This window comes from Lemur catta, chromosome 10 (genome assembly GCF_020740605.2).
Source record: "Lemur catta isolate mLemCat1 chromosome 10, mLemCat1.pri, whole genome shotgun sequence".
Classification (NCBI taxonomy): Eukaryota; Metazoa; Chordata; class Mammalia; order Primates; family Lemuridae; genus Lemur; species Lemur catta.
In genome coordinates, this window is record NC_059137.1 from 35,720,593 (window position 1) to 35,748,371 (window position 27,779).

The 27,779-nt window shown below is 39.5% G+C and overlaps 1 protein-coding gene across 4 annotated transcripts in view; it reads left to right on the forward strand.

Moving 5' to 3' along the window:
- Positions 1 to 973: 973 nt before the first annotated feature.
- Positions 974 to 27,779, forward strand: part of RNF38 (ring finger protein 38) — a 119,949-nt gene continuing 93,143 nt past the window's right edge. For 2 of the 4 annotated variants that reach the window (XM_045562805.1, XM_045562806.1), the window contains exon 1: positions 1,115 to 1,208. The gene's annotated coding sequence lies outside the window, so the exon portion shown is untranslated. Of the gene's footprint in view, positions 1,209 to 2,126; positions 2,205 to 27,779 lie in introns of those variants that run through there. The other 2 variants (XM_045562800.1, XM_045562804.1) reach the window with 2 other exon arrangements.

Consider the following 27,779-nt stretch of genomic DNA (forward strand, 5'->3'; position numbering starts at 1 on the left):
TCTTTCCTTTACAGGAAAGCCGTCAGCTCAGCTCAAAAGCCTTGCCTCACCTCACAACCTCCCCATTTTGAGACTAGGCCCAGTTGGGCTGGATGGTTTCCTCTAAGTCTTTTAACGACAAGGGCATTTAAAGTGAGAAAGAGGAAGAGAAAGTCAGAGAAAAGGGCGAGAGGCCAGGGCAGAGCCAGGGTGGTTTCTGCTCAGAATTCAAGATGGGTCTCCAGGATTCAGGAAAGACAGCTCAACTCCATCTCTTTCGTTTCTGCCCCTGCTATCCTTTTTGAGTCCGCGGGGACTGATTTATCACTGAAACGCAGCCTAGGAAGAGAACGGAGAGTTTCTTTCCTAAGTGTCTGAAAGGGAAAAACTTTGCGGAAACAGCCAAGAGAGGGAGAGGAGAGGAGATTGTGGGTACAGTGTGGGAGAGAGGGGGAGGAAGGAGGCCGGCGGGTGGGCGCGCCGGCGAGCAGAAGCCGCCTGGACCGAGCCCCCGCCACACACGCGGGGGAAACACCGGCGCCGGAGGAAGCCGTGCAGCGGAGCCTGGGCACAGCCCCGGCCTGGGTCGCGCGAGGCCTGGCCCCAGAGGCCCGCGGCCGCGCCCCGGAGGCGGGCCGGGGGCGGGGCAGCCCCTGAGTGGGGCTCTCCCAGCGGGCGGCGGGCGCTCGGCCTCCCAGCCTCGGCGAGCGGCAGAGGCTGAGGATACCCCTCAGCACCGCCCGCCCAACCGAGAGCCGCGACCGAGGAACCCAGCGCCCATTGGCGGCGGCGACTCGGTGTCCCCGCCCCCTCCATGTCCCCGCCCCCTCCGCTGCCGCCGCGGCCGCTTCCCGGCTCCGCCTCCTCCCCCTCCGGGAGCCGCCTCCGTCGCTGCCGCCGCCGCCGGCCGGGGCCCAGCCAGCGCCCGCCGAGCCGGAGTCGAGTCGCAGCCGGAGCCGCTGCTCGCGGCCCCGCCATGAGCGGAAGCGCCGCCGCCGCGGTCGCCGCCTCAGCCGCCTCAGCAGCCGCCGCTGCCGCGCACTTTCAGCCTCAGTCGTCGTCTCCCAGGCCGGGCCCCGCCGAGCTCGGGCCCCCGCGCCGCCCGCGCCCCCCGCCGCCGCCGCCCCGGCCCGAGCCCGCCGTCGCCGACCGCCTCAGCCCTCCGGGGCACGGGCCTCTCCGGGCGGGCGCCCAGGGTGGCGGCGCCTGCGGCCGAGCGCCGGGAGCAGGTACGGGGTCCAGGAGCGGGCCAGGCGGGGAGGGGCGTGGGTTGGTCCCGGGGGTGGGGGGCCAGAAGGCGTGTGGTCCAGCCGCCTGGCCCCGTGGAGGGGAGGAGCGTTCTCCGGGTCAGCTTTGTCCGGCCCGGGAGCCCCTGCGAGCCCTGCATCTCTGCCGCGCGGAGCCGCTCACAAAGCCTTTTCCCACCAGTGGGTAGCCCCCTCCCCCAGGGTGGGCAGGGCAGGACCTCTCTAGGTCTCCGCTCCGCGGAGGAGGAAACTGAGGCTTAGAGGGGGAAGTGACTTGCCCAAGGTCACATAGTCGGCGAGAGTCATAGTCTGGCTGGGACCCAGGGCCACCGTGGGCCGGCATGGGCCCGGAGCAGAGGGGGCTGGGAGGAGGCAGAGCCCCCAGCACCCCGAGAACCGTGAGAGATTGATCAGGGAGGAGGGGGATAGGCCCTTGTCCCTGGCACACCTACCCAGCCTTTTTGGGGCTGGCTTTGGAGAAAAGATCTTTTGCGGGTGGGACGGAGGAAGAGGGGGTTGATTTGGGAGCCTGAGGAGCCGCAAGGAGAGAGACTCCTGTGAGGGGTGTGCTGTCGAGGAGAGGGATTTTTTGAGCGAGTGGGGCAGAGCTTCGGAAACTTCTTGTCGTGGGGACCGTTTGGTCTCTGCCAGGCCACCTTCCCCACCACTGCACGGACTAAACCAATTCAGCTGGAATTTATGGGAGGGAGGCCTGCCCGCTTTTGTGGAGACGCCCGTAAGGTGTTTTTCTTTTTTCTTTTTTCTTTTTTCACTGAATAGCCCGAGTTTTGTTCATGCCAAAACCAGAAATGCATACATGGCCCTGGTAAAGACATTTATGCTACAGAAGGCCATGTGAGTTTTTTCCAGGTGGTCCGGACCTACCACACTTGGAGAACTCCCAGAGAAAGAACTATCCCAGGCGTCAAGGGGAAGGAAGCTGGGAGAATTGGGACAAGTCACCCGCCTGCCTGGCATGTAATGCTTGGGTTTTCCGTTTTTGTTTGGGGTGGGTGATTAGGTGGGTTGTTTTTAACTGTGGATACATCTTGGAAAGGGAAGAGGGAGAGTTCTCGCAGTTCTAGAGGCAAGGAAAAGAGAGTAACGTGTTACAAGCAGTGAAGAGGGTCCCGTGGAGCTAGAAAATAGAAGCTATGGAACAGGGAAAAGGAGAGGGTATTCAGTCATTGTGGGGGAAGGGAGATGAAAGGGTTGCTGAAGGGAGGGGGACAGTGTTTAGTCTAGAGAAAAAGATTGGGATGTTTCAAAGAGGGAGCCAAACTTGATGAGTTTGAAAGGAGTCTGTTAGAGGTGGATGGTCGCTTACAAGGTTGATAATATGTATTGGTCTGCAATCACTTCATTTTTTTGCGTATGGACAGTTAGACTTTTACAGAAACGTTCTAGCTTTTGCACCCCTACCCACTCATTCTTGCTCCTGTTCTGAGAATGCTGGCTCTAGTGCCTATAGTGTTGTCTTGAAAGTAAGGTTTGACAAAAGAGGGAAAGGGAAAGACTAATTAGCAAATGCATTAATTAAGGCCCTTTGTCCAAGACGATTCCTTGTTTAAATCAGCTATTTTCTTGCTGCCCTCCTGCACAGCAGCTTTCCAGCTGTGGTGGCTGTTGGCAGGGTGCTTTGGGAAGGACTATCCCATTCAGACCAGATCAATTAGATTTTTCTAAAAAACTAGAAGAAACAAATACATACGTTTGACATATATGTATAAGAAACAAGAATATTTATTTGTCAGAGACTTATAATCAGGGAAATGCAAATTGGAACAACAGTGAGACACCATTTCACACCAGATTGGCAAAAATTAAATGCCATAATAACCGAGTATTATTAAGGTTGTGGGGAAAAATAAACTTTTAGATACTGCTAGTGGAAATGTCAACGGGTACAGCTGCTTGAAGAGTATTAGTACAATGATGTTTAGTTGAAGGTGGACATACCCATCTACCTAAAATGTTCGTTTCTGGATATATACCCCAAGAAATCCTTGCACACTTATCCAAGAAAATAAATACAAAAAAAGTACAAGAATGCTCTTTCCAGCTTAAATGTCCACCAATAGGGGAATACATACATTTTTAGATAGACCCACTCAATTTAATGTTATAGCACTGTGAAAAATAAACTATAGCCACTTGCATTAAAATGAATGAATCTCAAAAATATAATATGGAGTGGGGGAGCAAGTCATAGAAGAGTTCTTACAGAATCTTTCCACATGTATAAAATTTGAAAACATGCAAAATAATATTGTTTGTGGCTACATACATGTGTAGCAATAGTGTAAAAACATGCATAGGAATGACTAACACCAAATTAAAAGTAGTGATTATCTCTGGGAACAGAAGATGAGGAATGGGATTGGACACGGGTATGCAGAGGGCTTTATTTATGCCTGCACTATTCTATTACTTTATAAAATCTGAATCAGGTAATTGCAAATTAAGATTTGCTAATGTTAGGTATAGGGTACAGAGATATTCAATGTATTCTAAATATTTATCAGATATTTGAAATATTTCTCATATGCAAAAAAATTTTTTGTTTATAGAACATGAAGTTTTTGTCCCATAATAATGGAACTCTAGCTACAGGCTCCAGCCCAGCATAGTTGTGCCAGCTGGTGATCTTTTCACCCCTTTCTGACCTGCTAAATCTAGTTTTTCCATGGATGACTTCTATTTTGGAACTGCTGATGGATGTTGAGGATTTCCCAGTATTTCTAAACTTTCTAGAGGACCTAGGTCAGAGTTTGAGCTTTGTCAAAACAAATTCTCTAGGATTATTATTCTGATTATTCTTATTCTGAGAAAGCTTCCCAGTAGATTCTGATGTCCACTAAAGTTTGAGAACCACTGTCTTAGCTTTGCCCCAGCCTAGCCCTCAGGCTCTCCTCATGCTGCCCTCTGTTATCCCTCCTTGGATGACTGGGATGGGATTTGGATCCATGTGATAGTTAGGTCTTTTGTGGAGCATAAGAGATAGGTAGGGTTGAATGCCATACCCTTCTTAATCCAGATGATCAATTCCTTTTGTTTTCATGCAGGTAGCTAAAGGGCCTACCACCTATCAGGGTTGTTTGTCAGGTTTTATAAACTTTAGCCACATTTTTCAGTATATGTGATTTTATAGTTAGGATAGGAGCAAAAAGGGTCTAGCAGAGAAGGAAAATTAGCAAATTTGGAGCAGGTAACCCCCCAGAGATAAAGGTCATCCCTTTTTTTGAGAGAAATATGGTTCATGCCTTTGCAGATGATAGCGATTGTTTTAGTATTTTAGCTTATGACATGTATTTTAGGTTTAGTTATTTGAACCTGGGGTCAAAGATTAGGGTCTTAGGAAACAACTGATTATCCCTCAAGATGGAAGTTTTCCTTTCTCCAAAATTTGCTAGTTTTCCTTATCTGTAGACCTTTTTTGCAGTAGGAATGTATAGGAATGAATTTGTATTAACAAACATGAGGCTTTCTGATACTGAAAGTTGTGAAATGCCTGTTTGTTGAGGTTCTCCTTTCTGGAAACCCACTTTGGAGGTACAGTGATGCCCCAGCTACACTTTTTAGCAGGGCTGCTGTGTAGCACTGATTAGGTTGTGCCCAGCACAAGGATACCTGTTTTGGGTAATAAGTGAAGGTGGAAATCCATTTGGTGCTCCTCTTAACAAGAGGAGCACTGGTATGGAACTGGGCCCTCTTAGAGAAGGGGCACCTTTTATAATTCTCACAAAGGTGCTCTACGAACTAGCACAGCCCTGCAGCTTTGGAACTGTTGGTCCAGCTGTAACTGTGTCATCCATACTTATTGTGGGATCTGCAATGAGGACTGGATTGGTGCTGGTCCAGGAGCTCCAAAAGAGTTCTCCATGTGTGCTTTTCATGGGAAGGGATTTTCATCACCATGCTCAGCTGAACCAAAGAGGTCAGCTTAAAATTGTAAACTTTGTGATGAGGCTGGAGAAATATGTACAGAATAAACTATTTAGAAAATACCATTATTTATGGAAAGACACAATGAGAGAGAAATCATAAAAAGAGAAAAGTATCTGTGGTAAGCGAAGGCGTGGAAGTAGCTGTGTGCCACATTTGCTCTTGTATTCTTACACTGCTCACTTTGAGGGGCAAATGCAATGTTATTTTTCTCTTCCTATTTCCCCCTACACTAGCATTCCTGAATTTCTGAAGACCTGAGGCTTTTTAGCCAATTTTGAAAATATTTACCCATTTGTATTTTCCATTAAGTGGTTGTTTACACTTCCTGCTGTTTCATTTTTTTCTTGGAGAGAGGGGGCGACAGTGCGAACCAAGGACAAGACTGGACTTCCTACTGCTTTTGCAAATAATGGCAGCATGTTTTTCATAATAGTAGTCATGGATGAGTGCTGTTCTGGGGACTCAAGGGAGAGGTACATTTGAAGTGGTTTCTGTAGTCTTTATTACTATTTTAAAACATGATTGAGGGTGATGGATAGAGAGTTCCATTTTGCTTTTGCTGCTGTCTTAAAAGATTTTTTTTAAAGAAATTATACATATATATAAAAAACTAAAAATGTTTAACAAAAATAGCCTTATGTCCACATAGGGAGAATAAGCAGTTCATACCTATAGACCTTACCCACAGTGGTTTCAATTTTTTTCCTGTTCTGCCTAAATGGATATTAGTGTTATTCTTGGGACTGCTTAGAAAACTTAAGTGATGTTGGGCAGGTGGAGGAGTAGAATGATGGGATTATACTAGGGTTTATCAGTAGTTCATGATATAGAAAGACATTTTCTGCTTTTGTGACAAAATATGTATGGAAATAAGAGAGTGAGAGATTTTGAGTATTGATGTATATACTAATCACTTTACTATTGAAAGAAAAATGGAAAGAAGTAGTGATAAGAGGAAGAAATATATGCATGGAAAAAAGAGTAGCAAGCAGTTAGGTAGCAGGGCATTCTGTAGTGTTTTTGGGATGTTCCTTGAATTGAATACCTCTCCATCCGTTTTCCTTCAGCACCTTTGACTTCACTGTCTGCAGATGATGCTTGCTGATCTGTTGAAACCTGCTTTATCACAGAACTAAAAAGTGAGCAGTTTCTTAGCCTAAACTGAAGTAGAGTAGGCTGAAAGTAAAACAGGTATTCATTTCATAATCACTTTTGCAAGTAGAGAGGAGTTGGGACTCTCATAAGAAAAAGTATTTTTCATTTGGCTTTTGGTGTATTTTGTTTAAAAACATTTCTTAAAATAGATTTGTCTTTCTACATAGTTTTTTATTGCCACCTCAATGCATATTTTGAGCATCTACTGGGTGCCAGTAATGCTAACCACTGATTTATTTGGGTGATAGCCTTCCTTGTCAGAAACTTCATTACCTGAGGTCCTGAGAGCAGTGCAGAGGGGTGCACTTCTGGACAGCTATTGCTTGCATTTCTCCCTTATTTCTTGCTTCCTTCTGCCCCCTGGTCTTCCTAGGCTTGTTGGTGATTGTGCCCATCTGTCAGGATAGGCCCTGTTCCTACCCCCCTGGCTTATGGGAATGGGTGCAGAGGCTGAATAGAACCCTGGCTAGTCGCTCACAAGTAAACCCACAAATGATATTCAGCTAGAACTGAGAGCCACCCTAGCGACTCCAGTTCCTCTTGTCTGTTGCCACCACTCACCCTTTACTGTGGAGCCTGGAAGGCACCCTCCCACCCCCAACCATACAAAGAGGCTTTGTGTTCTGAGGATGTTCTAAAGGCGGGATCACTGTAATTATAATTCCCTAAACACAATCAAGTAATGGGGGCAGGCAGGGTAAAGATGGTATCCAAGTACTTGTTGGTAAGGAGAAGTCAGGCGGGGATTAAAAATCATCTGGAGACAGTACCAAAAGTGGATCATGGAGAGTTGTTGGTAATGCTGACAGGAACATGTTTAAGTGAATACATTTAAGAGTTTTGAATTCTAATACTTGCAAGATAGTTGAAGCTGTAAAAAAGCATAAGATTGAGCTTGGAACTTTTTTTTTCTTTTTTTTAAGTTTGAAACTCTAGCTGAAAAATACTTTAGAAGAAGGTATGTACAAATCTGGGTCTACTTTGCTTTATGTTTGTATTGCCAGAATGATTGCCCAAGAAAGCCAGACATATAACTTGCTTACTCTCTGGGGGATGCACCCACTAATCTTTTTTTCAAGTAAGTACTGAATGACATTTTTGGAAAGCTGATTTCCCCCACTGCCACTAGGGAATAAAAATCAATTAATCTGGGGATATGTGCATAATAAACTCTTATCAACCATTTTATGTTATGATGTTCTTCTGAGCTCTGTTGGCAATATTTTAGTAAAAACTTTTTTTCTTAATAAATATTACTATATTACTTGTTACTAGTATCTCAAACTGCTGCTGCTGTTGTTTTTCATAAAGAAATGTACCAAACAATTGATTGCAAAAGGTGATCTTTATACTTTAGGACAGTAAACTCCAGGAATCCATAGGGAGAGGGGAAAGGGCCCTTTTTGTTGCTGTATGTATTAATGGCACTGACATCTGTGGTGTACAGGTAGATAGTGTATACTCCATGGAAACCTACTGCTACTGAAAGCTGACCCTTCCTCTCATTACCTGGAGTCAAGTCAGGAGTTGGACCTTTATTCTTACTGTCTAGCATGATTTTGTTCTGGTTTGAGGAATCTGACCTTAAATTTATCTCCACATAAGGCTGCTGGAGAGTCCATTAAAAAGATACCACCCAAATAATTCTTTGAAAAGGCTGTACCAATTTGACAGCTAAATTTTATGAGATTTGAGAGTACATAAGAATCTATTTTATCTGCTTTTGATGAAGAATAAGGTTGATTTTTTTTTTACTACCTGTTTTTAGTCAAGTATGTTGATCAGCAGTGACTTTTAGCTTAAATGTAAATTGTTATCTAGGCTACTTCATTTCCTTCATTTATAATGTATATTTTGGGGGGAGATTAACCCTTATTTCTATTTCACTGCTCTCTGGTGGCCACTAAAAGTAATGATTTGGTAAATATTTATTGAATGCCTACTATATACTAGGCACATTGAGAATTTCAGAGATTATTCAAATATGCAACTGGTCAGTGATAGATTTTGACAGTGCGTTGTAGCAGAACACGTGTTTTTTTTTGGAATTGCTAGCCCTTAATAAGATGGCAGAGAATGTAAAAATTGAATTAATACTCGTGTTTTTTTGTTTGTTTGTTTGTTTTTGTTTTTGTTTTTTTTTTTAGAGACCGGATCTCATTCTCTTGCCCAGGCTGGAGTGCAGTGATACTCCTACCTCAGCCTCCCAAGTAGCTGGGACTACAGGCATGTGCATCACCACACTGGGCTAATTTTTTTGTTTTTTGCAGAGATGAGACCTTGCTGTATTGCCCAGGCTGGTCTCAAACTCTGGGCCTCAAATGATCCTTCTTCCTTGGCCTCCCACAGTACTAGTATTAAAGGTGTGAGCCACCACACCCAGCCCCAAGTGGTAATTTGATAACCTTGATAATTAACCTTGCTAAAGCACAGATCTAATCAGATCAAATATTTAAGTGGCTACCTTCTAAGGAAAAGCCGTATTTTTGGTCTGGCATTCAAGGCCAGCATACTTGGATCTTAATTATTCTAATCTCTACTATTCTTCCTCATGAATATTATTCTCTAGGGAAACAGAATACCTTGTTGCCCACATTGTATGACTTTCCTACTTCTGTTCCTTTGCTTATTACTTCAGCTTGGAATGCTTATCTTCCTTCAGTTGCTTTTCTTTTGTTTCCTCTTTTCTAAATCTTACTTTCTTTAAAAAAAATTTTTTTTTTCGGCAGGGCATGGTTGCTCACGCCCGTAATCCTAGCACTCTGGGATGCCGAGGTGGGAGGATCGTTTGCGCTCAGGAGTTGGAGACCAGCCTGAACAAGAGCGAGACCGTCTCTACTAAAAATTTGTTAGCCAAGCGTAGTGGCACATGCCTGTAGTCCCAGCTACTCAAGAGGCTGAGGCATGAAATTCACTTGAGCCCAGGAGTTGGAGGTTGCTGTGAGCTAGGCTGACACCACAGCACTCTAGCCCCGGCAATAGAGTGAGACTCTGTCTCAAAAAAAAAAAAAAAAAATTCCCATTATGTTCATATTCCTGGAATCTACTTGTTTTTTTAATATCTAGATAATAGTGGTCAGTTATTGTGTGCTAATTATATTGAGACTCTGTTCTAAGTACTTTATGTGGATTAATTCATTTAATCCTCACTATAGTCCTCTAAGGTAGATATTACTATTATACTTATTGAGCTGATGTAGAAACTGGAGTACACAGAAGTTAGATGACTTGCTAGAGATGATACAGCTATTAAGAGTGTTTTGTTATCTGGGATAATGAACCCAGACAGTCTAGTTCCAGAATTTGTATTTTTAGCCATCATGCTTTATTGCATGTCACTTGACAGATAGCCTCAGAAAGCTCGGCAGTTAAGGTTGGTAACAAAAGACAGAATATAAACAAAGTTGATCATTGTTTTAGCTACTGAAGAAAATTTGTAGTCTTTAATTTAACCCTTGACTCTCCTGAGAAATACTTTTTTTTTTTAAGTTTTGAATTACTGTTAGGATTTTTTTAAATTGATTTTTTAAATAATTTGTTACTTTTTTATATCAGGAGTATAGGAGTGCCTGCATTGGAGTGGCTTTACTTTATTCTTAATTTATGTATTTATTTTAATTTTATTTTCAAAAATGGGATCTTGCTATATTGCCCAGGCTGAACTCAATTCCTGGGATCAAGTTGTCCTCTTGCCTTAGTCTCCTGAGTAGCTGGGACTGTATGTAGTTCTGCCATTGTGCCTGGCTGTGGGTTCACTTTAAATCGGCATGTTTAAATTGCTTCTTAGACAATCTCCCGTGTTCTGTGATTCTCAATGTTAGATCTTAACTGAGTGCTTGGACACTTAAGCAAATACAAAACTTCTTGAGGAAAAATTCAACTCTGCTTAGAGGAACTTCTGAAACCCCCCTTTTTGTGCATATGGGTCCTCCCTCTCCCCCAGTCAGAGGAAGAATGGGTGTTAGACTTTTTCTTTTAATTTCCATAATACTCTGATTTGGCACTAGCTAAAGCATAGATATATATCCCTTAATTTAGTAGCATAGTATATGAACGTTCCAGGCATCAGCTGGGCGAGCCTAGTGTTATGTTAATGCTGTCCGAGACAGTGGATTATTTGAGGAAGATAATCTAGCGTAGTGGTTCCCAAATGAACTGCCTCAAAATCAGTTGGAATGCTTGTTTAACTTTCTCTATCATTAGGTAGGTTATGCATGGCCTAAAGTTGTAATCTGACATTCAGCAAATTTTCTCATGAGCAGTTGTAGATGGTGTTTCTAATATTATCTCAACTATATTGTGGGCTTAATAGGCATTGTTGGGCCATCCTGGGAACCACCATTTGTTCTATGACAAAATGGGGTTCTAGGTCAAAACCAGGTATAGTACTTACAGACTTTTGGAATATGGCCCATTTTTTAGTTGAGCGCTACCAACTCTATCTTTTTCTCCTGCTTTGCTTTTGGATACCTAGAAAGGAAAAATGAATTTTCCTTTTTTCAAAATTACTAAATAATATGAAATTATTAATAATTCACAGGAGGAAGACATTGTTTCTCCACAGTCAGGATAAAAACTCTCATTAATCTAGATAATGGAAGAGTTTATATATACTCAGTATTTTGAATTTCTTAATAATCTTAACCTTAGGGCCGGGCGCGGTGGCTCACGCCTGTAATTCTAACACTCTGGGAGGCCGAGGTGGGTGGATCACTCGAGGTCAGGAGTTTGAGACCAGCCTGAGCAAGAGTGAGACACCCCCCCACCCACCCCTGTCTCCACTAAAAATAGAAAGAAATTAGTGGCCCAACTGAAAAAAAATATATAGAAAAAATTAACTGGGCATGGTGGTGCATGCCTGTAGTCCCAGCTACTCGGGAGGTTGAGGTAGGAGGATCGCTTGAGCCCAGGAGTCTGAGGTTGCTGTGAGTTAGGCTGACGCCACGGCACTCTAGCCCGGGCAACAGAGTGAGACTCTGTCTCAAAAAAAAGATCCTAACCTTAGAATATATCTAAAGTTTAATATGTTTGGGGCTCTTAAGGAAGACATTGTTGACTATCTTTGCTAATAGAAAGAATATGAGTCAGGAATTCTTGTGACCTAATTTCCCAGTGTTTCTATTAAAACTATGCATATATTGTTGAAAACAGAAATTTTTACTATTCTATAATGATATTTTTAAGCTTTAAGTAAAAACTACCATTATATACTTAAAAAAGAAACAAAAACCAAAATAAAAAAAAAAAAAGCAAGGCAACAAGTCAAAAAAGACTTGACTTTTTAAAGTGAATTTATGTGCAACTCATGAACCCTGTGTTGCCATCAAAATTGGTCAGAATTTAACTCTAGAATGTTTAGATAATATTGTACTTTTTTTTTTTTTTTTTTAAAGAGGCAAGGTCGCACTCTGTCACTTGGGCTGGAATGTAGGGTCCGATCACAGTTCACTGCAGCCTCAACTGCTCAGCTCAGGTCATCTTCCCACCTCAGCCTCCGGAGTAGCTGGGACTACAGGTGCATGCCACCACACTTGGCTAATTTTTTTTGTTTGTTTTTTTGTAGAGATGAAGTCTTGCTGTATTGTCCAGGCTAGTCTTGAATTCCTGACCTCGAGTGATCCTCCTTCCTTAGCCTTCCAAAGTGCTAGGAGTGTAAGTGTGAGCCACCGTACCCAGCCATTACTTTACCTATTTTGAGTCTAACTTTTGGTGGAACAAAATCTTTTTAAGAAATGAATCCTGTCTCAATTGACAGAAGTGATTTTTTTTTTTTAAGAGATGGGGTCAGAGCTTGGCTATGTTTCCCAGGCTAGCCTTGAACTCCTAGGCTCAAGGGATCCTCCCACCTTAGCTTCCTGAGTAGCTGGGACTACTGGCTTAGGAGTGATTTTAACAAGCTGTTCTGGAGCTGTGTTGGAGAAGTTTAAAAAGGGGTGGGGTGGGAGTAGAAATCAAACTAATTTTACCATACCAGAATCTTTTTATAGTACATTTGAGATGTAAACATATTTTCTTTTGAAATCAAGTTGTTTGGTTAGAATGGTTATATTATTTTTCCTGATGCTGTGTAATTAAAAATCCAAGGCTGGAATTTATTTTAAGGCTCTACTAGAACCCCTTGTTTTTATGGAAGAAAAGTTAGCAAATTGAAAGGGGGCTTTAGAAATTTTAATTCCATGATTGCTTTAAGAAGAGACAGGCAAGGGCATGGTGGCACATGCCTGTAGTCCCAGCTACTCGGGAGGCTGAGGCAGGAGGATTGCTTGAGCCCAGGAGTTTGAGGTTGCTGTGAGCTAGGCTGATGCCACGGCACTCTAGTCTGGGCAGCAGAGTGAGACTGTGTCTCAAAAAAAAAAAAAGAAGAGAAAGGCAAATCAAATTGGGTATGAGCCCTACAGAATTGACCGTGCTACTTCCTGAGTCTGGGGAGCTGAGAGGGGTGGTGTATTGCATCGGGGCAGGACGGAAGCCTGGAAAAGCTAGAAGTGAAACTGGAAGTGCCTTAAAAAAACAGATCGTTGTGTTAGGCTGAGTCAGGATTGAGCAGTGAAACTGTATGATTCCTAGGCACAAGTGTATGTGTAGTTCATCTGTAGATTTCCTGGGGGAGTTGACATGTTCCTGGTGGAGTTCCTCCACCTGAGACTCAGTGGAGGAAAATAAGAGCAGCAAAGGGAGAGAGGCAGAGGCAGGGGCCTCAGAGTCCAGGTTTTGAAATATAAGAAAATCTATGGCCTTTGAGGGAGGCAGCAGGAAGTTAAAGGTGAAATTCTGGAAACATTTTTCTCTCCCCTCAAGCTGTATGGAGGTGGGGCGTAGATAACACTTGAAGGTGTTGGTAAAGTTGTCCTTGTTGAGAAGAAGGTAAGGTATATCCCTGTGGTTTGTTTCAAGGTGAAGGATTCCACCACAATATTAGCATACAAACAAAGGTTAAGTTAGTCCTGGTCATTTTATTATGCCTGGGGTTAAAATTGAAATTCACTTATTTAAAAAAAAAGCTTAGAATGTAACACTGACATCTAAGAGTAATACATTTCTAAAGTGATTTAATGGTAGTTATGTGTAGTCTGTCACACACAAGGATGACACTGCTAACATGCTCTAACTAGGACATGCAGTGCTGATGTTTTCCCCACAGGACTGATAAGTGATAGATTCATATTCAAAGAGATTAAAACCACTGCTCTTTCTGCTGTCCTCCCCCACCTCCCATCTGCAGCAAACACTCCTAGACACTGTATGGATGGGTGCAGGGCAATATGGATTGGGATTATGGTTTATGGCTCTGTGGTAGAGCTAGGGTATCTTTTAAAATGCTAATTTCTAGCAAGGACCCAGGTGATGGAGCATGTTTTGAGTAGCCACGAGATAGAATAGTGGTTCCAGACTTCAGTATACATAATAATCACATGAGGGGCTTGTTAAAAGCTGGGCAGCACCACCAGAGCTTTTGATTCACGTCAGTGGGTGGGGCCTGATAATTTGCATTTTAAGCAAATTCCTAGGTGATGCTAATGCAGCTGAGGGGGAAGGGCATATTCTGAGAGCCACTGAGGTAGAGTATAAATAATCTGGAGGAGAATCAAGCCCATCCATCTTGGCTTCTTGAGCATTATTTTCTAACTTAACTAAAAATGATGGAAAAAGTAATGCCATTCATGTTAAACAAATAGCATGCCATTAAACAATTTTTTGTATTTTATTGTGGTGTGTCTCTCTATCTAGAAAAAGATCAACAATAAACCCTATCAAACGAATAACGTAGATGATTACTTGTGGAAAGGAGGAGGATCCAGGATAATGGAGGATGGGACTTTAAGCTTTCTGTGTAACATTTTACTTTTTAATGAAGAGATTGTACTTTTACTTGTGTATTTAATTTTATATAAAGTTAAAAGAAATCTGGGCTGTATATCTTCTATTTAGTTCTCCAGATCCATCCTGTACTCTTTTCTACCTGGCTCTTTGCCCCAGATAAAGAACATCCAGGCTGTCTGGATTGAAGGGCCAGAGGAGAGGAGGTTATGTTGTTTAACCCCTCGCCTCTCAGGGTAGTCTGCATTATATTACCTGGATGCTAGAAATCTCTGTCTCCTGTCTTATTTTGTGGTCTCTAGGAGCAATAATTGTTCTATTTTTGCTAGTCCTGGTTTCTGTAGGCTCTACCCCCCAACTTTGTAATTATTTCTTTTATAAATAAACCCTCCTCAGATTATTCTAATTTATGTTTACCATTTCTTTACTTTTGGGACCCTGACTGATGTACCCTCCATTCTTACTTCTCTCTCCACTGCAGTCCCAGAGGTGGTGACAAGTACCATTTTGGTGTGTGTCCACAAATTACCTTCTGTGAGAGTGGCAGGCATTTGGGTATAGAGATGATGTATGTAAGTGCTCATTAATCATTCAAAAAACTGCAGTAGGTTTTATTAATATTATTGCTGCTAATGATGTTATTATTTGTAGAGATGTCACATCCTAAGTGCCCTGACCCACCCCGTTAGTGACTCTTGAAACAGAGAACAGCAGAATCATGATTCAGCCTCCTTATTGTCATGGTGAGGAAAGAGGCCCACAGAGGATCATGCTCTTCTTTCAGACCCCACACCTCAGAGCTGCTGCTTCCTTGCACTGGGCTGTTTTCTCTTGCTGCATAATTACTCTGCTTAATTCAGTGATACTCAAACTGTTTTGAATATGTATACTCAAAATAATCCTGAAAATTTTAGGTAAACATCTAAATTTTTTCTTCATGATTTTGAATAGTCGAAAAGTATGTGATTTCCAGATTATTGTAAATATATATATATATATATATACATATAGTAGTAAGCAATCAAATTAGTTGCTTGTATTATTTTTTAAATGATTGTCTTCTAAGGAATCTATTCTTAGACTTATTATTTCTGTATAGTTGTATACTAATTCAGGAATTTCTGTTCTTATTCAATTCTTTCTATGTACCTTCTTAAAATTTTTTTAAATGTGTACATTTATTGTCTTCTCATTACGAAAATACTTATTGCAAAAAATTCAAATGTTACGGAAATACGTGTCAGAGAAAGTAAAAAGTCCCATTATTTGAATTCTGCAGAGATCAATGAGAACAGGTATGTGCATATTCATGTAGTGTTTTTTAACTATATAATACATACATGTGTGTGCATAAATTTACAAAAAGTGGAACTATGTGTATTGTTTTGAAACTTTGTTTTTTCCCCACTTTATATCTTGGATCTCTTTCCAAGTCAGTATTTATAGATCTAGTTATTCTTTTTTAAAACCTTTGTTTGACATGTGAAATACATATAGAAACATGCATATTTTGTAAGTTTGCAGCCCAGTGAATCATCACAGTGTGAACACTCTTGTGTAACTACCAGGCAGGTCAAGAAATAGAATTTTAGAAGTCCTCTAGAAGTCTCCCATTGTGCCCACTACCTCATTCTTCTTAAAAAAATTTAACAGCTTTATTGCAATATAAATTCACTTATCATACAGTTTACCTAAATAAAGTATGCAGTTCAATGGTTTTTGATATTTTGGTGTATTCACAGTGTGTAACCATCACTGCTAATTCCAGAGCATTTTAATCTCCCCGAAAAGAAATCTCCTATCTAGTGGCAGTCACTCTCCATTTTCTCCCACCTCAGCCCGAGGCACCAACTATCTACTTTCTGCCTCTATAGATTTGTTTGTTTTGGACCTTTTATATAAATGGGATCATACTATATGTACTTTTTTATGGACTGTAGTAGTTTCTTTCACTTAGCATAGTGTTTTCAGGTTCATCTGAGTTGTAACATGTCAGTTCTTCATTCATTTTTATGGCCAAGCAATATTAGTTGTATGTCTATACCACATTTTATTTATCCATCCATCAATTAATGGACATGTGGGTTACATCCACTTTTGGACAATTATGAATAATGCTGTTATGAACATTTGTGTACATGGACATGTGGACATGTTTTCATTTCTCTTGCATACACACATACATATATACATTTATATATATACATATACACATCTATCCTACCTAGGAGTAGAATTACTGGGTCAAATGTTTAACCTTTTGAGGAACTGCCAAACTATTTCCCAAGGTGGTTGCACCATTTTACATTCCCACCAGTAATGTATGAGGTTTCTAATTTCTCTACATTTTTGCCAAAAATTATTATTATCTGTCTTTTTGATTATAGCCCTCCTAAGGGTGTGAATTGGTATCCCCTTGGGATTTAGATTTGCATTCCCTAATGCCTAATGATTTTGAGCATCTTTTCATGTGTTATTGGTCCATGTGGATTTTAAAAAGGCTTTTAAACTTTCTCCAGTTGTCAGAGGCAGAGCTAAATAGTCTCTTTTGAGTCCTCATAATTTTGAGACAAGCTTTAATACATCTATGCGTCTCCACCCTCTTTACTTTTTTTCTTTGTAAATATAATCTGGATTTTTATTAATGTTATTTTTATATATTACACATTTTCTTTTGAGAATGATTTTTTAAAATGTTCCATGTAATTATGTAGCCAATTGGTAATAGTTATTTAGATTTATCTGTATTTTAACTTGTTTTGCTGTTTCATTCCATTCTTAGCTATACAGTAAATGTGCATTAATTTATCCGGTGAGTATTGGCAGTTTCCAGGATCCATGTTTTCACAGAACTTGTATAGGATTACATGAGTAGATGATCTATAAAACTGATAACCTGATGTCAACGTGATTTCAAAGCTGTGATTAAAGTTTGCATTTCATTAACACAATCTAGATCTGTGTTTGCTCTTAACTCATCATGAGTTGGAAAATAATATTTTTTGCCCAGTTTCCCTTCCATTGAGAACAGTCTGAGTGAGCTAGGGAGTTCACAGAGGAAAATTATTTGTTTCTTGATGATTAGAGATATGATTAGGGGAATTAGATGGACAGACTGGAAAGCATGGTTCCATTATTTGGAAGAATTACCTAATCCCAGTGCATCATACATACTTGTCTTTGTTCAAATGTAATGTGTACATATCTTCATATTTCGGTGATTCATCATTGTGGGTGCCCCCTCTGTGATCACTTCTGCATTATTACAGACAATTTTTTGTCTAGTGTATCTTGCTTTACCCAGAAGGTATAAACAGTTGATACTGAAATTTGAATGGAAATTCTCCTTGATGAGGCAGAAGTATACTTGCTGTATTCAAGGAGCAGTAAGGACATGAGTGGCTAGAGGAGTAGAGTGGCCGGAGGTAGGATGGTGAACTTCTAGACTATTAGGAAGACTTTCTTTTTTTTTTTTTGAGACAGAGTCTCACTCTGTTGCCCGGGCTAGAGTGCTGTGGTGTCAGCCTAGCTCACAGCAACCTCAAACTCCTGGGCTCAAGCAATCCTTCTGCCTCAGCCTCCTGAGTAGTTGTGACTACAGGCATGCGCCACCATGCCCGGCTAATTTTTTCTGTATATTTTTAGTTGTCCAGCTAATTTCTTTCTATTTTTAGTAGAGACAGGGTCTCGCTCTTGCTCAGGCTGGTCTCGAACTCCTGAGCTCAAACGATCCGCCTGCCTAAGCCTCTCAGAGTGCTAGGATTACAGGCGTGAGCCACCACGCCTGGCCAATACCAAAATTTTTTAAAGCCTGGGGACTTCATTTTGAGAACATGTGCTTTAAAGATTGTCATCAACAAGGCTCTGTACATAGGGCTTTAAAGTTATCCTGAACAAAAACTTGTAAACTATTCAAGTAAGTATTAGTATCTATGCCTGTTTGCAGACTTTCAGAATCTCATGGTACAAGCAGAACTCAGTTGAAAGGATAGATGTGTCTTTCTGTTATAACTTAATAGAGAAGAATTAAAATTAATAGGTTAGTTGCCAATTAAATGTTTTAAATTCTGTGAGACAGTCTGTTTTAAAGTATGCCCTACCCCAAACTGTTAGCTGTAAGCATTATGTGTGGTTCTGCAAGAAAGTTTTATCTTATGTTTGGTTTAAATGTTATTGATTCCTATGAGTTCAATGCCTCCATGTTCAGGAAGAAAGCAAGTACCTGTGGTAAAGCTAGTGCTACTTTAATACAAGTTAATCTAGCAGAAATCAGATTTTAGGGTTTTGTTGTCTTATTCCTAGAAGGACCAATGTCCATGGATTTAAAGAATTAGAGCAAAATTTGACTCCCTTAAATGGTATTATTAGTTCATACTTCATAGCATGATAATCTTGTAGCATGTGAGTGTTGATGTAGTAGTGCAAAAAGCACTTGGACTAGAAACCAGCAGTTCTGACTATAAATATCTTTTCTGCCACTAAACAACCCTGTGACCTTGGATGAGTCACTTAATCTTCCTGGGCTTTACTCATGAAACAGGAAGGTTGATCTCTTATTACTTTTATCATTAAGGTTCTCATTATCTTACAATTTTAAAACATACCTACCCGTTAAGTAGGTAGTGCAATGCCCAACATAGCCAATCTGTTGATCTTCATACTTGGCACAATGCAGGATGTAGCAATTCTAGAATCAAGGGGTTTGGATATTTGTGCTAGCCAGGAATGAAGAAGCAGTAGGCATTCATTCGATTCAGTGTGTCCAGTCCAGTAGGCTGAGAGGTGAGTTGAAGGAAGAGGCAGAGAAACCTTCAACCCACCAGGGGAGAAAGCCTTCACTGGCAAGCCAGAGCTTAAAGTAGATTCTTGAAGAGAAAAACCAAGAGCCTGAAATTCCATGAAAGCAAATGTCTAGTTCTCCCTTGATTTTACAGTAGCAAGCATCAAAATAAAGTATCAGAGTTTTAATTGATGTTGATGATATTTATGTATCATGAAAAGTTTAAAATTACTTTGAATTTAATGACTTATAAAGCATAGAAATGCATATTATATTTTGGAATTGTTTTGGTACATGTGGTTAACATAAAAATCATTTGTTGGATCAACTGTTACCAAGAAAATTCAACCAGGTGGAGCTTCTTACTCCCTCTAATGCTAGAAAAGTTAAAAATTGCTGATCTGTCTTTTCTGTGATTTGGTCAAATGGCAATTTGTAAAAGAAAAAATTGAGGAAAATGAATACACCTTTAAACTATTGGCTTATTTTTTAGCTTTTACTGGAGATAGTTGAGAGTTGACTCCTTTGTAGCGTTGAGCTTATGTTAAAGAAACAAAACTTTCTCAATTGTTATAAAGAACAATACTGTATTTGCAGTTACTCTTATGAATTTATTTCTTTATATACATTGGAGTTGAATACCAATAAATTTGATTTTTCACCTTTGTGGCTAATGAGGTTTTATGTTAACTAGCGTAAATATGTAACCTTGAAAATCTGCTATTTAGTTACAGGACTTAAAATTAATATAAAATTGATACTTTTATTAGGCATAATTTTTTCAAATTTTAGAAAAAAATTCCTGAACTGCCATAATATTTGTGCAATATTGATGAGTGAAATAATGTAATAGATATGTTATTTTCTAGGGTTTAAAAATGTATGAAATAATGTTTGTAATGTTAGAGTACATTTTAGTATTTGTTATGGAAAGGTTTAAACACAGATATAGAGAGACTATATAATGAGCCCATGTGTACTCATTGTCCGGGTTCAATAGTTACCAGACTGACAATTTTATTTCATCTGTACTTCCACCTACTGTCCTCATGGCTGCCTTATATTATTTTGAAAAGACTGCAGACATCATATCATTTATCTAGAAATATTTCAATGTGTATCTCTAGTAGTATGCATGGCTACTATATCATTATCACATTTAAAAAGTTAATACATCCACTTCACACTTGCTACAATGGCTATAATAATAAAAGACAATAACAAGAGTTGGCAAGGATGTGGAGAAATTAGAACATTCAAACTGCTGGTGGGAATGTAAAATAATGCAGCCACTTTGGGAAACAGTTTGGCAGTTCCTCAAAAAGTTAAACATAGAGTTACCATATGACCCAGCAATTCTACTCCTAGATATAGACCCGAGATAATTGATAACATAAGTCTACACAAAAGGTGTGCACAAATGTTTGTAGGATCATTCATTGTAGCCAAAATGTGGAAACAACCCAATATCCATCAGTTGATGAATAGATAAACAACATGTTGTATACCCGTACAATGGAATATTATTCATAGAAAGAAACAAGGTTTTGATACATGGTACAAGATGGATGAGCTTTCAAAACATACTAAGTAAAAGAAAGCCAGCCACAAAAGACCACGTATTGTGTGCTTCCATTTATGTGCAGTGTACAGAATAGGCAAATCCATTGAGATAGAAAGTAAATTAGTGGTTATCTAGGGCTGGAGGAGAGAATAGGGGAGTGACTGCTAATGGGAATGGGGCTTTGTTTTGGGATGATGAACATGTTCTGGAATTAGTGGTGAGTGATATACAACTCGATGAATATACTAAAAATCACTTTAACAACACTTTGAGAGGGTGAATTTTATGATATTTGAATTATATCAGTAAAACTTATTAAAAATTAATACTTATCAAATATTCAGTTAGTGTTCTATTTTTTCTTACTATCTCAGAAAGATTTTTTAAAAAGTTTTTGTTTGAATTAGGATCCAAATCAGCTCATGCTTTGCAAGTGATTGCCAATGCTTCTCAATTGTCTCTTTCTCTAATATATATGGGCTTTCCTCTTTATCGTTTAAAAAAGATTTCCTGCAGTTTATTTGTTGGAGGAACTCACTATAGTTTCCTAGTTTGAATTTTGCTGATTGCAGCCCGAGATGTCTGTTAACACAATCCTCTGTTCTCTCTTTGCACTACATTGGTTGCTGGAACTAGAGGTTCAATCAGATTCAGGCATAATTTTTTTTTTTCTGGAATTGGGGAAATGCAAGAATATATCATGGGGATGTTGTGTTCTTTCATTAGGAGACCCTTAATGTCTGGTTGTCTCACCTTTTTTGTAATGATAGAAGCCATTGATCTTTGCCTAGTTCTATTAGTTGGGGCTTGTGATAATCTAATTCTTATTCTTTCTGAAATTAGTACTGCTTTTTAAGAAGTTTTTAAGATATATTATTGGGAAATGATTTTTATGGAACATATGGAACTAGACAGTTAATGAATTTTCTTGCTAAGGAAATAATTAGTTTGGGATTTTATTATAAACTGTCAGGTTCTTTTGGTACCAAACTAAAACCCTAGGTTACTTTTGAAACTTGAACAGCTATAGTGACAGTTATTAATTTAGAACATATTTGCTAAGTTTTATATTTTGAGCTTTATTTGGTTTTAAAATTTTTCCCTAAAGTTCTTTCTTTATTTGAAATTTGCATAAGTTTAGTTATTGTGAATTTTCGAGGGGAATTAAAAGTGTAGAAATTTATGATTTTATATCTAGGTGGTTTTGGTGGGTGAAGTTACCATTCTAATTCTTAATGAAAGCACAAGTGATTCCTTGCCCTCTCCCAGTTCTGGGCACCATGACGTTCTCTTGCCACTTGGTGGCAGCATATCATAGTTTGAAAGTTATTAATATTAAGCCTCTTCAGAATATAATTATAAAAAATAAAGGACAAGGGGGACCGGAGGGCTATTTCTTAATGGTTACAGGGTTTTTCTGTTTGGAGTATTAAAACATTTTGGAAATAGATAGTGGTGATGGTTGCACAACATTGTGAATGTAACTAATGCCACTAAATTATACACTTGAAAATGGTTATGTACAGTAAGAACAATGTGAAAAAAATGGTTAATGTGGTGAAGTTTATGTTCTGTATATTTTACTACAATAAAAAAATACCCAAAAAAGGGCAATAGCCTGATGATAGTATATGATAGCATATAAATACATGAGAGGATTCAGTAGTGTGGTTCTTGTGAAAAGAACTAATATGTATTTGTCAGTACTATCTACTTTCTGGAGGGAAATATCTAGAGCAGCTTTTAAATCAGCTTCCAAAATTACATTGAACAGCAAAGCCATGATAAATCAAACATTACATTGGAACTCTGGTATACCAAAGAGTCTGGAAAAATTCATCCATCAAACTGAGCAACCTCCCTCACTTTCACCCTGTCATAGGTTCCATAGATGTTTTAAACCATGGCAAGTCTCAGAGCAGTTCCTTCATAAATGGTGATATAGAAAAAATAATTACTACCAACAAGCCATTATTGATCAGTTACAAGTATTCATAGAGGAGACCCAGGTATGAGTTGTATGTTTTAACTGGCTTATCTATTTCAACCTGAAATAATATACTTAGAACTTTTGGGGGGGGGAGTGGAAGGCACTTACTGGAGAATATTGTACAGTAAAAGAAAAAGCATGCCTTGGTGTTCTAGATGCTCTGAGTTTCAGAGCTGGAGGGTATCTTACATTATCTAGTTTAACCTCTTCATTTTAAAGATGTGAAAACTGAGTTGCAGAGAAATTGGCTTGAATAATTCCACATAGCTAGTCAGTCAGTGGTAGGGCTAGACTGGTTTGTACTATACCACTGCTACTTTATGGCAAAGATTTATCAAAATAACTCTCTGCATGTTTTTAGGATACGATGAGTATTTTTTCAGTCTTTTTTTTTTAATTTCAGAATATTACAGGGATACAGTTTGTTACATGAATTACCTTGGTACAGTTTGAGTCAAAGTTATAAGTGTGTGCATCACCCAGATAGTGTTCATTATTCCTGTTAGATGTGGATTTACCCATCCCTTCCTCCCCGTTCCCACCTGCTTGATTTCTGTTGAATTTTACTACCATATGTGCTCGTGTGTCGATCTATTAGTTCCAATTTAGTAGTGAGTAGATTTGGTTTTTGTTTTTCCCTTCTTGGGGTACTTCACTTAAAAGCATGGTCTCCAGTTCCATCCAGTTTGTTACAAAAGGTATTAGTTCTCCATTTTTTTGTGGCTGAGTAATACTCCATGGTATACCTATACCACATTTTATTAATCCATTCATATATTGATGGGCACTTGGTTTGTTTCCACATCTTTGCAATTGTGAATTGTGCTGCTATAAACATTCGAGTGCATGTTCAGTCTTCTTTATCACTTTTCTCATTTTCTTTTTCCTGATTATGATGTTCAGTTTTCAATATAAACTTTGAGTAACCAGAAAATTAAATCAACTAGAATATGCAATTCTTTTGTGAAATATGGTTAAGAAGATTTTGATATGTTTGGTCATTTCAATTTGCATTTGCACTTGCTTAATACTTGCATATAGTTTATCGAATGAATGCAAATATAGTAGCTGCAGGGAGATGGTTAGGGGTAGTAGATTGCTGGCGTAGGCCTCAAGACTTGGTCTGTCATCATGCTGCCATTAACTTCCTATGGGCCTTGCAGCAAGTCACTTCCACTTGTGGCCCTCAGTTTTATTATAGCTTACTGTAAAATTGTAGAGGTTGATTTGATGAGCTTTGAAGGTTCCTTTCAGCACTTCTGAGGTGTATGTAGGCTTTAATATTTCAGTGAAGATCACCCGCTTCTGTGCTTCTGGTTAAGAACTCGGCTCAGTAGAAGCTGCTGCTCTTGGTTGTCCATGACAGTTAATGCACATAGTGAAAACAAGACCCAGTTATGAAGTTCAGTTGAGTGAATTTTTATTTAAGTCTCTTCATGTAGTTAATTTTTTCCAGTATTAAAATCTGAAGCTTCTTGGTCTAGGTCCTAAGGTCATGGAGTTTGAGAGAAAGCTGTGTTTACATTTTTGTTACTTAGTATCTTAAGAGAGCTCAAGAGTTCAGATTATGTAAAAAGTTTGTGTTTTCATTAAACTTCTTTGGCTGCTTATTCCTTAGTACCTATTTTAAAAAATAGCAGATTGTTAACTGACCACTTAACTTGCTGGTATCATATTACCAGATGCACACACATCTAGGGCTTGAGATGTGTAGCTGTTTACTGCTAATTTGGAATACTAAAGAGATAGCAGAATTCTAGATTGAAATTTGTCTTCTGAATTCATAGTAAAGGAATGTATATCATGGCTTTCCATTTAGAACTATTTTAACACCCACTATGTGTTCAGCAGTGCACTAGGCTTGGTTTATCAAGACATGTAAGTCGTGGCTTCTGCTTTCAAGCTCTTTTGGTCTAGAAGGAAAGGCAAAGCAGTGTGATGTATTGTGACAGATGCATGCAGAGGTCTGGCAACACAGAGGAGAAATGTCTAAATTGGGGTTTTAGGTCACAGCAATGAGACTCTGGAGTCAAAATTTCTAGCCACACTTAATCACAAGAGCTTAATCAGTCTAACTTGATGTCTATTTAAACTTAACAGTTTTTAGATTTATTTTGATACAAAGAAATAAACAGTTGTTTCCAAACCATTCCCTTGTCCCAATTTTTTTTCCAAGAAGCACAGGGTAACATTTCACATAAACCGTTGCACTGAATTCATATTGCCCTCAACTCTTAGAGGTTGTTGGGAGAATCCCCACTGTTTATGTGAGCACTTTATGTTAACTCCTTTCCTCTCAAACACCAGGAACAGAAGCTAATCCTCCATGTGATAGAAAGGGGTGTAACATTGCCAGAGTTTGTACTTGAAGGGCCACAGTTCCTGTGTGGAGGCTGTGAGCATAGTTAGCACTTGGGAGGGCTAACCCACTGAGAAATTCCCCAACTGAGCAAAGGCTCAGTTGTGCACATGAACCACACAGAACACTGTGAGAGTTCTTAGCACATCGCAAAGCTTGGTGGACTTTCCTGCTCAAGAGCCAAAAATTTTGTTTGGTGGGAGGGAAAGAAGGAAGACTAAGACTGGATTAAAGGAGAATGAATATGGGAGAATCAGACATTTAAGTCCTTAAGTGCTGCACTGTGTGGAAATAGCTCTCACATTCCACCTCAAGGTGAAATGTCTCAAGCCAGCATAGTTGAAAGGGAGAAGAATCTTTCCTAGGCTGTCATTTCTGGTAACATATTGATGATGTGGGTTGATTTGTAAAGAAAAGTATTAGCTGATAGTGTTTTGTTGTTTTGTGATGCTCCTTGAGATGAGCTGGCAATGTGAAGTACTAAATTGGAAAACTGTATTAAGCAGTGTAGGCTGGCTTTCAGAGAGCCACATGCCTCCTTGCTTTCTTTAGGAGAGTCTTTCACCAGCTAGCTAGTTCTGTTTCCCTTTACCAGGTCTTTCTTCTGGTTTACGGTTTGATTCCCCGGTCTTAGCATGGACTGTCTGCTTGCACTGCTTCTCATCCCAACTCTGTAATTTCTTCATTTATCTCTATACCAGTGTACATTCCATTGTCTTCATGCACAGATAGCAACCAGTTATCCAAGCTCAAATTATGTACGAGGTCTGATGAAGGAATTTATTTGTAAAATTATTAATGTGAAAAAGAATGGGACAAATAAGTCCATTTAATTATGTATTTAACAAATAACCGTTATTGAAAAAGAAAAATTACACAAGATCATATTGTCTCAAAATTGAGAACACATGGCCACAAAATCTACTTCGTATATCTGTTTCCCTACAATGTTCAATTTCTCTACTATGTTCAAATTTTCTCAGAAGGCATTTTATGGTTAATTTTATCCTACCTGGATTTTTTCCCTGTTCTTTGGTTCTAATACTTGCTGTTTATTGCTGATCAGTTATCTTTAGGTGCATACCCTCTGTATTATTTTAGGGTGGAAGCATCATATTATAACATGCTGTCTCATGGTGAAAAAGAATGAGGTGGTCCACCCTTGTGGATGCTGAACCTTAGTGGGGCCCCGTGTGTCCTCGGTCCACTAGTGTAGTGTAGGAAATTTGAGCCTTTGTAGTCTATGCAGGATTTGCTTGGCCTGAGGGATAATGGATTAACTGTAATGTATCATCAGTGATCTCCAGAGATGGCTGTGAAGAGAAAGGAGAATGGTTCTTAAAATTGCAATATGAAATTACACTGTTTTCAGGGTAGTAAAAAGAACTAACAGCATTTTCTTGAGGGGGGTGGTAGTCTTCTGTTTATTCAGATTTTACTCTTTAGCATTTTGACTTCCTTTTTTTTTTTTTTTTTTTTCATTTAAAAAATCTAAACTATAGCTGTAGTGTTTCTAAAGCCAGTGTCTGTTTGATTCTAGTCAGGGATATATAGATAATTTTGTTAGGCTAGGAAGATTTTCTGAACTATAGGTTCCCTGAATTCTCAAAAATGGCAGTTTACTGCAGTGTTTTGTTACATAGTAGATAGATGCCTGCTCACTGTCTCTTCTCAGGCGTTTTTGCCATCAATGAATTACTAGTGAATCAGATCCTTTGGACTCTTCAGTCTTTATTTTTAGTTGAACTTCCTGTTTATCAGTATCTTCTTAAAGTCCTACCCCTTTGGCTTCAGTGAACCATTCTGATCATTCACTATCACTTTTTATTATGTCTTTTCAAAGGCACTTTTGTTGCTTTTTCTTTATGTCTCAAATCAGCAATGGCAAACTGTGTGTCAAATCTCATTTGCAGACATGTTTTATTTGGCCCTCAGAGTGTTTTGAAAATGTTTATGGTAGTTGCTAACAATAAAAATATAACATTTTATATTAAAAATTTGAATGTGTGGCTTTTTGGAGAAAATGAGATGGATGCCCTGGGTAGCCATTCCCTGGTGGCAGTCATCATCAGAGCTGCTTTTCTGGAAGCGGGGGGCACATGCTTGCTCCAGTTTGCTTGGTTCCATCCGTTGATGGCACTTCATTCATTTGTTAACCTGAAGTTAACTGTAGTTAATTTTGTTTCTGTCCATTTCAGTTTGCAACCCCTGTCTTCCATGTTACATTCACCAAGTTCTTATCTGGAACCTCTTTTTTTCTCTCCTCTTGCTCTCCCTGAGCACCTCTGTCCCCATCAGTTGCAGAAACCAGATGGATGAGTCTGTTTACCATCTTAAGTCTTTTTTTCAGTTCAGTGGTTATGCCTGCCTTTGTGTTTGAGTTCATTTCTTCTTTGCATTTTAATCACATTCTTTTTGTTGCTTTCTGGTCTATATGGTTTGATGGCTTGAAATAATTTTCTAGCTATCTATTTAATTAAGACTTTATCTGCGTGTAGTGATTCCTAATTGTCATTTTGTCATTTGAGTCTTCTGTGTGTTCCAACAACTGAGTGGTTGTTGTATTATGCATATAAATGATATAAAGATAGAATTGCTTTGTTTTTCCTTTTTAATGTGAATATATAGCAGCATTGGCATTTTTCTCACCCGTACAACTTTCATACCATTGCCTTAACACCTTCGTGTGAAAACTTGTCTTTGAAGTTTATGCTGTTTCCCCCTTTACCCCTTTTTGCTGTCATCTACTAAAACTCCAGGCATAGACATTTCTCTCATCCTGCTTCCCTTGATTCACCAGGGATTTTGTCAGCTGGTTCAAAGTGCTGCTATCCCCACTCCACATCTTGCCACTGCTATGCCTGTGGATAGTCCATTTAATATTTTATTCTCTAGGAGCTTAAAATATATTTAATACTTGGAGATAACAAATGGCACAA